At 38.2% G+C, this 12,862-nt stretch overlaps 1 protein-coding gene across 1 annotated transcript in view; it reads right to left on the bottom strand.

The window, feature by feature from the left end:
• BCL2L10 (BCL2 like 10) overlaps positions 1 to 12,862 on the bottom strand; it is an 84,191-nt gene that overhangs the window by 63,237 nt on the left and 8,092 nt on the right. The gene's annotated exons all lie outside the window — the stretch shown is intronic.

The raw sequence follows: 12,862 nt of genomic DNA, 5'->3' as shown, positions 1-12,862 counted from the left end.
AGTACTCAAAACAGTATGGTACTGGCACAGAAACACACATAGATCAACGAAACAGAAATAAACTCATTATTATGTGGTCAATTTATGATAAAAGAGGCAAAAATATACAACAACGAAAAGATGGCCTTTGAACAAATGATGCTGGGAAAATTGGATAGCCACATGCAGAAGAATGAACCTGTACCACTTTCTTACACCACACACAAAAATAAACTCAGAATGGAATGAAGACCTAAATGTGAGCCCTGAAACCATAAACACCCTAGAGGAGAACACAAACAGTAGTTTCTCTGACATTGGCCATAACAACATTTTTCTAGATAGGTCTCCTAAGGCAAGGGAAACAAAAGCAAAAATCAACTATTGGGCCTACATCAAAAGCTTTGCCAGAGCAAAGCAAACTATCTAGAAAAAAAGGCACCCTACTGAATAGGAGGAGATATTTACAAATGATGTATCTAATAAGGCTTAGTATCCAAAATATAGCAGGAACTTACACAACACCGGAAAAAAAACCCCAAAAATCTAATTATAAAATGGGCAGAGAACATGAACAGACATTTTCCCAAAGAAGCCATACAGATGGCCAACAGACACATGAAAAGATGTTCAACATCACTCATTGGGGAGATGCAAATCAAAACTACAATGAGATATCCTTTCACACCTGTCAGAATGGTTAAAATAAAAAACAAGAAACAACTATTGGCAAGTAGGTGGAGAAAAAGGACCACTTGTACATTGTTGGTGGGAATGGAAACTGGTACAGCCAGTGTAGACAACTGTGTGAAAGCTCTTCAAAAAGTTAAAAATACCATATCAGGCAGTAATTGCACTACTGGGTATTTACCAAAAGTAAATGAAAAACACTAATTGGAAAAGATAATATGCATCTCTATGTTGACTGCAGCATTATTTATAATACCCAAATTATAAAAGCAGCCCAAATGTCCATTAATAGGCAAATGGAGGAAGAGAATGTAGTATGTGTATTTACATGTATATACATAGGTGTGTATTCATATATATATGTACATATGTATATATACACACACATATACACATACTGGAATATTATGCATCCATAAAAAGGGTGAGATCATTCCATTTGAGACAACATGAATGGACCTAGGAGGCATTATAAGTGAAATAAGTTAGAAAAAGACACACAGTAGATGATTCCACTTCTAAGCAGAATCTGAAAAAGATGAATAAATCAAAAAGCAAAATCAGACCTATAAATACAGAGGAACAGACTAATGGTTGCCAAGGTGAGGGAAGTGGGCTAAATGGGTGAAGGAGAGAGGGAGATACAGGCTTCCAGTTCGGAAATGAGTAAGTCATGGGAATAAAAAGCACAGCATAAGGAATACAGTCAATGTGGTGGGACAGATGGCAGCTCTACTTGTAGTGAACATAGCATAATGTATAAACTTGCCAAATCACTAAGTTGTACATGTGAAACTAATGTGATTCTATCAACTATACTCCAAAAAAAGAAAAAAAAAAGAAAAAAAAAAGAAAAAAAAACCATGAAAAAATGTAGTATATATGTAATGGAATATTCAATGTTCAATATTATTCGTAGTATATTATTCTTTTATATAAAAAGGAATAAAAACTTGCCATTTGTGACCAACATGGGTGGAACTTTAGGGTATTATGCTAAGTGAAATAAATCAGAAAAAGACAAATACCCTATGATCCCACTTATATGTGAAATCTAAAGCAAAACAAAAACCCAAATTCACAAATACGAAGAACAGATTGTTGCCACAGACTGGGCACAGGAGGGGTGGAGAGGGGTGTGTGTGGACAAAACGGGTCAAGGTTGTTAGCAAGTACAAACTTCCAATTATAAAATAAGTCATGGGGATGTTATGTACAGCATGGCAACTATAGTTAATACAGGCATTCATTGGATAAAGTGTAGGTTCAGTTCCAGATCACTACAATAAAATGAGTCAAATAAATTTGTTTTCCAGTGCATATAAAAGTTATGTTTGCACTATAGTCTATTAAGCGTACAACAGCATATCTAAAAACCAAAGTACATATCTTAATTAAAAATACCTTATTGCTAAAAAAATGCTAGCCATCATTTGACCTCATGAGTCCTCATCACTGATCATAGATCACTGTAACAAATATAATAATAATAAGTTTGAAATATTTTGAGAGTTACCAAAATGTGACACAGACATGAAGTGAGCAAATGCTGTTGGGAAAATGGTGCTGATAGACTTGTTCAGTGCAGGGCTCCTACACACCTTCATTTTTTAAAGAAATGCGTTATCTATGAAGTGCAATCAAGTTAAGCACAATAAAACAAGTTATACCTATACTGTATTGCATATTTGTAAATTGCTAGGAGGGTAAATCTTCACATTAAAAAAAAAAAAAAGAGGTTAGAGTGGGAGAGAGCCAAAGCATAAGAGACTGTTAAAAACTGAGAACAAACTGAGGGTTGATGGGGGGTGGGAGGGAGGGCAGGGTGGGTGATGGGTATTGAAGAGGGAACCTTTTGGGATGAGCACTGGGTGTTGTATGGAAACCAATTTGACAGTAAATTTCATATATTAAAAAAAAAAAATTTGTACCTATATATGGTGATGGATGTTGACTAGGCTTTGTGTGATGATCATTTGCAATATATACAAATATAGCATCATTTTGTGCAACTCAAAGTTATATAATACTCTGTGTCAGTTATTACCCTGTGTCTCATTATTAAGTATTCTGAACACTTTATATGCTTGCCTTTGTGTTGATAATGAATTGGGAAGGGTAGCAATCATCAGGAATTGGTGCTTATTTTAATAATTTACAGCCCATTTGATTGAGATGAAAGAACAGAATGGGTAGTAAGTAAGAAAGTGCAAAGAAGCAATTTAAGTGAACTGTGGAGTACAAAGAGTGCTTATAATCAAGAAGGAAAGTGGTCTCTTGCAAATTCACTGAAGAGAAAATTTAATTTGGGTATTGAAATATTTTGACAAGTGATTACAGCAGATGAGAAGAGTGGTATTGTTGGGGAATTGGCATGAACAATAATTGGTGCAGAAAAAGGATAACATCAATTGGTAGGAATATCACAGAAGAATAGGGAAAACCCTCCAGGGGATTTAGACTGGTTCCATTGTATGCCATAAGATCCCATAAAGATTCTTCAAGAAGGATATACCCTTTTTTATTTTTTAGGCATTTTTTGAGGTTTATTTATTTATGAGATACAGAGCAAGCAGGGGAGGGGCAGAGAGTGGGAGACAGAGAATCAATTCCAAGTAGGCTCTGTTCTGTAAGTGCAAAGTGCTATAAGGGGCTTGAACTCAAGAGCCGCGAGATCATGACCTGAGCTGGTCAGACGCTTAACCAACGTAGCAAAGTTGCAGATGGGTTTGCTATGTAAGGATGAAATGTGGTAAGAGAATGGAAGGTGGTTTTAAGGTCATAAAGGAATGTGGGGGCAGGGAACAGCTTGTAGAGGAAGAATAAATGGAGGACATTTTTATCAATAGAAACGGTAGACTTCTGGGAAAGATGGTGGAGCAGGAGCATCTTAAGCTCACCTTGTCCCACTACATACCTAGACAATACCCACATCAGTGTAAATAGCCCAGAACATGACCTGAAGACTGGCAGAACAGACTCTCCAGAGCTAATTGTAGAGAAGAGGCCACATGGAAAAATGGTAGGGTGAAGGTGTAGCCAAGAACCAAGCAGACCCAGAGGACGGTCTGTGGGAAGGAGGGACACTGCAAGCACAGAGAAGGCAAGGGAAAAGACCCCACACCAGGCACCCCAGACATGGGGGACCTGCACTGAGAAGACAAATCCCCATAACATTTGCCTCTGAAAACCAGAGGGGCTTAACAATCAGTGGGGCTTAACACCTGGAACTTAAAAAAAAAAAAAATCAGTGGCTTGGCTTTGGGAGAGGTGGAGGGTCAGAGAAAACCATCTCCACCCTTAAAGAGACAGCAAAACAACCCTGCTGAGAGCACAGAAATAGCAGTTTGAAAACTGCTATTTGAAAACAGTTGAAAACTTCTGGGGTATACAGAAGATAGATTTATTTACTAATCTCAGAGAGGCACTGGAAGGGAAAGGATCTTCAGGAGACTTCTCTAAGAACAAAAGAGGTAGTAGGCACTATTTAGCTCCCCTGCTTCCAAGCCTAGATACATGAACAGCTGTGGGAACCAGTGCAGCACAAACCTCTCCCTCTAGCTTGCTAACAGTGTGTCTTACCCCTGAACTCTACTGCATACTCATCCCCTCCTTCTCCAAGCACCCCCCTCACCTCTCCACACGTCCCCCCACAATGCTGCCCGATTCTCCAAAGCAGCTCCAGGTCTCCTCCCATAGCAAACTTGCACAAAACTGGCTAACAGCGTGCCCCACTCCCATGCTCTCCTGTGCTCCCTTACTATCCAACCCACCCTCCACAGAAGTTCTCTAAAGTAGTGAGACAAACATGGCATTGTGCAAGCAGCCCTGACAGTGGCTCAAGTGACTCCTGCCCTGGGGAGAGGGGAAGAAAACCACACACACCAGCTCCACTGTAGCACCAGCAGTGGGCGGAAGGTGGTCATCTGTTCTGACTGCAGTCCCCTCACAACAATGAAAGCCTCAAGGGAAAACACAGAGAGAGCACTCTGCAGTTCGATACAACTGCAGTTCTGGCAACTGTCTGGTCTGACCCAACTCAAGCCCATGGTGACCCAGACTGGTCAATTAACAACACAAGGACCAAACCCTGCCCCCAACAGAGAGAGCCACTAAGGATGACTGGAGTAAAGGCAAGAACAGCTCAACCACAACAGTAGGGCACATAGGAGACAGCCTTGAGGAGCCAGGTTCTGGGAAACGGGGCATTGCCCTACAGGACCTCTTTTTTTTTTTTAAGTTTATTTATTTTGAAGCAGAGTGTTCATGGGCAAGAGGGGCTGAGAGAGAGGGAGAGAAAGAATCCCAAGTGGGCTCCATGCTCAGCATGGCTGAGTGTGGGGCTCAATCCATGATTGTGAGATCACAGCCTGAGCCAAAATCAATTGCTTAACCGACTGAGCCAGCCAGGTGCCCCAAGACCTCTTCTTCATAAAGCCACTACTTCCAAGAGCAGGAGACATAGCTGACTTCTGTAACACATAGAAACAGACACAGAGAATTAGACAAAATGAGGAGACAGAGGAACATGTCCCAAATGAAAGGACAGGACAAAATCACAGCAAGAGACATAAATGAAATGGGGATAAGCAATATGCCCAATAAAGAATTTAAAGTAATAATCATAAAAATACTCACTGGACTTAAGAAAAGAGAGGAGGATCTCAGGAAGACCCTCAACAAAGAGAAAATATAAAAAAGAACCAATTAGATATTAAAAACCTAATAACTGAAATGAAAAATACACTATAGAGAATAAATAGACTACAGATCAGAAAAAAAAAACAAACCAGAAGAACAAATCAGCAATTTGGAAGACAGAGTAATGGAAAACAATCCAGCTGAACAAGAGAAAGAAAAAAATAATAAAAAATGAGCATAGATGAAGGGAACTCTGCAACACCATCAAGCATAGGAACATTTGTATTATAGAGATCCCAGAAAGAGAAGAGGGAGAAAATGGGGTAGAAAATGTTTTTGAAGAAATAATAGCTGAAAAGTCACCTCATCTGGGAAGGAAATAGAAATCGAGATGCAGGACACATAGAGAGCCCCCAACAAAATCAACCCAAGGAGGTCCACACCAAGACACATGATAAGTAAAATGGCAAAAAGTAGTGCTTAAGAAAAAATTTTAACATCAATAAGAGAAAAAGAAAACCGTTGCCTCCAAGAGAAACCCATAAGCTATTATCTGATTTTTCAGCAGAAACTTTGTAGGTCAGAAGGGTTGCAAAAATGCAACCAAGAATAGCCTACCCAGGAGGCTCCCATCCAGAACAGATGGACAGATAAAAACTTTCCTAGCCCAACAAAAGTTGAAAGAATTAATCACCCTAAACCAGTCCTGTAAGAAATATCAAAGGTGACTCTTTGAGTGGAAAGGAAACACGATAAGCAGGAGTAAGAAAAGTGGGAAATACAAAAGCAGTCAAATCATGTACATCTATAAAAATCAGTCAAGGTATTCACAAAAAAAAGGACATAGAGTCTGAAACCATATACTTAAAACATGGGGGAAGGAGTAAAAATTTAGTGCTTTTAGAATGGGTTCAAACTTAAACAACCATCAACTTAATATAGACTATTACATACACAAGATGTTATATATACACCTAATGGTAACCACAAATTAAAAACTGGTAGTAGATATGCAAAAAACAGAGAAAGGAATTCAAGGAGATCAGTAAAGAAAGCTAGCCAACCAAGAGAGAAGAGAACAAAAAGGAACAGAGAAGAACTAGAAAAATAACCATAAACAAGTAACAAAAAGGCAGTAAGTACACACCTATCAATAATTACTTGGAATGTAAATGGACTAAACTCTCCAATCAAAAGACATAGGGTGACAGAATGGATAAAAAAGCAAGACCTATGCTGCCTACAAAGAGGCTCATTTCAGACCTAATGACATTCAGATTGAAAGTGAAGGGATGTTATATCATTTATTAGGCAAATGGAAGTGAAAAGAAAGCTGGGGTGGGAGTACTTTTATTGGACAAATAGACTTTAAAACAAAGACTGTAACAAGAAACAAAAAAGGACTTTATATAATCATGAAGGGAATGATCCAATAAGATATAATAATTATAAATATTTATGCACCCAACATGGGAGTACCCAAATATATAATGCAGCTATTAACAAACAAAACAAGCAATCAAAAGTAACACATTAACAGTAGGGCACTTTAACACTCCACTTACATCAATGGATAGATCATCCAAACAGAAAGTCAACAAGGAAATAGTAGCTTTTAATGACACAAAGACCAGACAGATCTAACATATATTCAGAATATTCCATCCTAAAACAGGAGAATAAACATTCTTTTCAAGTGCACATAAAACATTCCCCAGAATAGATCACATGTTAGGCCACCAAACAAGTCTCAACAAATTCAAAAAGGTAAGTCATATCAGTCATCTTTTCCAAGCACAAAAGTCTGAAACTAGCAATCAACCACAAGAAAAAAATCTAGAAACAACATGAAAATATGGAAGTAACATGCAACTAAACAATGGTTTAACTAGGAAATTGAAGAATTCAAAAAAACATATGGAGACAAACGGAAATGACAATAATGGTCCAAAATCTTTGGGATACAGCAAAAACTATTGGAAGAGTGAAGTTTATTACAGGCCTACATCAAGGAGAAAAATCTCAAATCAGCAACCTAACCTTATTTACCTAAAAGAGATAGAAAAAGAAGAACAAAACCCCAAACCAGCAGAAGGAAGGAAAAAAGATTAGAGCAGAAATAAATGGCATAGAAACTAAAAAAAATGTAACAGATCAATGAAACCAGGAGCTGTTTCTCTGAAAAGATCAACAAAAAGCCAGACTGAGAGAGAGTGCACACATGAGCAAGTGCACACTCAAAATAAAAAATGGAAGAAAAATAACACCACCACAGAATACCAAGGATTATAAGAATATTATGAAAAATTATATGCCAACATATTGGACAACCTAGAAGAAATGGACAAATTACTAGAAACATGTAACCTCCCAAAACTGCATCAGGAAGAAATAGAAAATTTGAACAGATTGAAATTGAATCACTAATTGAAAAACTCTCAAACAGAAGTCCAGGAGCAACCACATGGCTTCACAGGTGAATTCCACCAAACACTTAAAGAAGAGTTAATACAGGGGCATCTGGGTGGCTCAGTTGGTTGAGCATCCGACTTCAGCTCAGGTCATGATCTTGCGGTTTGTGGGTTTGAGCCCACATTGGGCTCTGTGCTGACAGCTCAGAGACTGGAGCCTGCTTTGGATTCTGTGTCTCCCTGTCTCTGCTCCTCTCCTACTTGTGTGCGTTTGCTCGTGCTCACTCTCTCTCTCTCAAAAATAAATAAACACTAAAAAAAAAAGAGAAGAGTTAATACCTATTCTTCTCTGTTATTACAAAAAAAAATTGAAGAGGAAAAAAAATTTCCAAACTTATTCTTGGAGGCCAGTATCACCCTAATACCAAACCCAGATAAAGACACAAGAAAACTACAGGTCACTATCTCTGATGAACATAGAAACAAAAATCCTTAACCAAGTATTAGCAAACCAACTCCAACAATACATTAAAAACAACCATTCACCAAGATCAAGTGGGATTTATTCCTGGGATGCAAGGTGGTTCAATATTTGCAAATCAATGTGATACTTCACATTAACAAGGATAAAAGCCATAGGATCACTTCAATAGATGCAGAAAAAGCATTTGACTAAGTGCAACAACCATTCATGAAAAAACCCCTCAACAAAGTAGGTTTAGACAGAATAATGAAGGCCATATATGAAAAACCCACAGCTAACCTCATCAAAAACTTAGAGTTTTTCCCAACTAAGATTGGGAACAAGACAAGGATGTCCAATCTTACCACTTTTATTCAACATAACACTGGAAGTCCTAGCCACCACAATCAGGTAAGAAATAAAAGGCATCTGCATCCCTTGGGTGGCTCAGTTAGGGGTCTGACTTCAGCTCAGGTCATGATCTTGCAGTGAATTCGAGCCCCACGTTGGGCTGTGTGCTGCCCTTGTGGATGGAGTCGGCTTGGGATTCTCTCTGTCTCCCCTTCTCTCCGTGCTGACAGAGCAGAACCTGGAGCCTGCTTCAGATTCAGGGTCTCCCTCTCTCTCTGCCCCTCCCCTGCTCATGCTAGATCTCTCTCTCTCTCCCTCTTTCTCTTGCTCTCTCAAAATAAACATAAAAAATAAAAAAATAAAAGGCATCCAAATTGGTAAAGAAGTAGTATAACTCTATTTGCAGATGACATGACAGTATATATAGAAAACCCTAAAGAATCCACCAAAAAAAAGTACTGGAACTGATAAATGAATTCAGTAAAGTTGCAGGATACAAAAATCAATACACAGAAATGCACTCTATTTCTATACACTAATAATAAAGTAGCAGAAAGAGAAATTAAGACAACAGTACCATTTATAATTGCATCAAAAATAAAATACCTAGGAATAAACTTAACCAGAGAGGCGACTTGTACTCTGAAAACTATAAAACACTGATGAAAGAAACTGAAGAGGACACAAATGGAAAGATATTTCATGCTCATGGATTGGAAGTATATTGTGAAGATGTCCGTACTCCTCAAATCAATCTACAGATTTAATGTAATCCCTGTCAAAATACCAACAGCATTTTTCACAGAACTAGAACAAATAATTCTAAGATTTGTGTGGAACCATAAAGAGAGCCAAAGCAATCTTGAGGAAGAAGAACAAAACTGGAGCGATCACAATCCCAGATTTCAAGATATACTGTAAGGGCACTTGGGTAGCTCAATTGGTTAAGCATCCAACCTCATCTCAGGTCATGATGTTGTGTTACATGGGTTCGAGCCCTGCATCAGGCTCTGTGCTGACAGCTCAGAGTCTGAAGCCTGCTTCATATTCAGTGTCTTCCTCTCTCGCTCTCTGCCCCTACCTGACTTGTACTCTCTGTCTCTTCAAAGTAAATAATCATTTAAAAAAAAAAAAAAAAAGGAAAGAAAGAAAGAAAGAAAAAGATATACTGCAAAGCTTAGTAATCAAAACAGTATGGTACTGGCACAAAAACAGATACATAGATCAGTGGAACAGAATAGAGAGCCCAGAAATAAACCCATGATTATATGGTCAATGAATCTATGACAAAGGAGGCAGGAATATGCAATGAGGAAAAAGACAGGCTCTTCAACAAATAGTGTTGGGAAAACTGGACAGCTACATGCAAAAGAATGAAACACAACCACTTTTTTACACCACGCATAAAAATAAACTAAAAATGGATTGAAGACCTAAATGTGAGACCTGAAGCCATAAAAATCCTAGAAGAGCACAGGTAGTAATTGCTCTGACATTGGCAGTAATAACTTTTTCTAGATATGTCATCTGAAGCAAGGGAAACAAAACTATTGGGACTACATCAAAATAAAAAGCTTTTGCATAGCAGAGGAAACAACAAAACAAAGACAACCTACTGAATGGGAGAAGATATTTGCAAATGAAATCTATAATGGTTTAGTATTTAAAATATTCAAAAACATATGCAACCCAACACCAAAAAAAGCAAATAAGCCAATTAAAAATGGGCAGAAGACAACAGACATTTCTCCAAAGAAGACATCCAGATAGCCAACAGACATGTCAAAAGATGCTCATCATCACTAATCATCAGAGAAGTGCAAATGTAAACCACAGTGAGAAATCACCTCACACCTGTCAGGATAGTTGAAATAAAAAACCAAGAAACAACAGTGTTGGTGAGGATGTGGAGAAAAAGATACTCTTCTGCATTGTTGGTGGGAATGCACTGGGTTAAGCACTGTTGAAGACAGTAGGGAAGTTCCTGAAAAAATTAAAAATAGAAATACCATATAATGTAGTAATTCCACTACTATTTACCCAAAATATACAAAAACACTAATTAGAAAAGATAGATGCACCCCGATGTTTACTTGTAATACTCAAGATACGGAAACAACCCAAGTGTTTAGATGAATGAATAAAGATGTGGTGTGTGTATATGTATGTATACATACATACACAACAGATTACTCAGCCATAAAAAAGAGTGAAAACCTGCTATTTGCAACAACATGGATGGATCTAGAAAGTATAATGCTAGGTGAAAGAAGTCAAAGACAAATACCATATGATTTCACTCACGTGGAATTTAAGAAACACAACAAATGAAAAAAGAAAAAAAGAGGCAAAAGACAGAATCTTAAATACAGATTACAAACTGATGGTTACAGAGGGGAAGTTATGGAAGGATGGGTGAAATAGGTGAAGGGAATTAAAAGTACATTTACCATGATGAGCACTGAGTAACATATAGAATTGTTGAATCACTATGTTGTACACCTGAAACATTGTATGTTAATTATACTGAAATTAAGCAATAATATTTTTTTTAAAAAACCTAAAATAACCCTTGGGGCTCCTGGGTGGCTCAGTCAGTTAAGCATCTGACTTCAGCTCAGGTCATGATCTCACAGTTCGTGGGTTCGAGCCCTGCTGTGCTGACAGCTCAGAGCCTTGAGCCTGCTTCAGATTCAGAGCTCCCTCTCTCTCTGCCCTGCCCCTACTCACACTCTGTCTCTCTCGGTCTGTCTCTCTCAAAAATAAACATTAAGAAAAAAATTTTTTTTTAAATTATAAAACAACCCCCCCCCCAAAAATACAAAAAATACATCCTGGAATTGATAGCTGTGTAGTTGGAAAAACAAGCAAGAAGATGATAGAGGCAAATAGCGTCCTAAAAAACTTCAAGTTTACAGGGAAGGTAAAACTGGAAGAAAATGGAGTTTGAAGCAAACAACATTTACCCAGAAGTGCCCCCCTAGATTCTAAAAATTCAAGAAGAACTTGAGAGAAGATAGTAACATATTTTTCTTCCATAACAGACATATCATTCTTACGAGTAGGCAACAGACTAAGCAAAAATTTAAGGGTCCCAATGCTTTACTGGCTTATGGGAAAGATCATCACTTGAAAATGCACTTTAACTCAGCACTCCAAAAGTGCCTTGAATGGTCACATTCATCAGTAGCACATCATGATAATCCTCTTCCTCTTAGGAGCCCAAACTACTTAGTTTATGGAATAAAGCAGCCACATGCTAAAAACAATGAGAAGATGATTTGTCTTGAAGTTAGATACTGTAGTAAAAACATACTCTCCCAGTGTGCCTGCATGGCTCAGTTGGATAAATGTCCAACTCTTGGTTTCAGCTCGGGTCATGATCTCATTGTGAGTTCAAGCCCTGCGTCAGGCTCTGCACCATTAGTGCAGAGCCTGCTTTGGATTCTCTCTCCCAAAATAAACAAACTTAAAACAACAACAACAACACTCTCCCAAAGTGGAATGCCTCATAACTCAGCAATGTCAGTGATGCTCACCTTTAGGATATTGTTTCTTACTACAGATAATTAACACGTGTGTCTAATCCTTAATTTACTCAAAAACCCTGACAGGTCCTAGATTAAATTATCATTTGAGCAATGGCTCCATGACTCCACCCTCCTAAAATGCTGTGAAAAGTGAAAGAAAGGGCTGGAAGAAAGGAAGGCCATCAACCAAAATCAAGGGAATTTTCTAGTACATAGAAAACAACTATCACACACATTCACTAACCTATACAATTAACCAAGACAAGAGTGAGAAATATTAGGAAAGAAACATTAGCTAGAACTATTGAGTGTTCATAATAGCCGGATTTAGAATCTAATTCAATTTCTTACTGTTTCTCCCCATTCCATCCTACCCCAAATCTCTGACCTCTGTCCTGTGAGGTCTTCTCTTCCAGGCAGGCTCTCTCCATGCACTGAACACACCCCAGATGAGGAAAAGTCTCATTTAATAGTGTCCACAGAAATCTTAAAATTGAGTCCTGTTACTTTCACTGTTAGGTCAGGTCTGGGTCATTCTCCTGAACTTAAAATAGGGTCACATAGGGAGGAGTCAATCTCACCAGAACCACAAGGTCTAAGAACAAAGCAGGGGTAGTTTCCCCTAAGAAAACTGAGGGTGTTAGGGGAAATGGGGAAGACAAAATACCCTCTCTAGATTCTATTCGCAATAGCCATGGAACGCAAAGTGTTGGAAGACACCTAAGAACACAGAACCTATTTGAAGGAAATCCTAAGAGACCAAAAAAAATGAAGCAAGAGTTTATGTTCTTAGAAGG

The sequence above is a fragment of the Panthera pardus genome, unplaced genomic scaffold (assembly GCF_024362965.1).
Source record: "Panthera pardus isolate Hobbes unplaced genomic scaffold, ASM2436296v1 HiC_scaffold_24, whole genome shotgun sequence".
NCBI classification, from domain to species: domain Eukaryota; kingdom Metazoa; phylum Chordata; class Mammalia; order Carnivora; family Felidae; genus Panthera; species Panthera pardus.
Note: the sequence above shows the minus strand (reverse complement) of the source record. Positions and strands in the feature narration are given on the sequence as shown.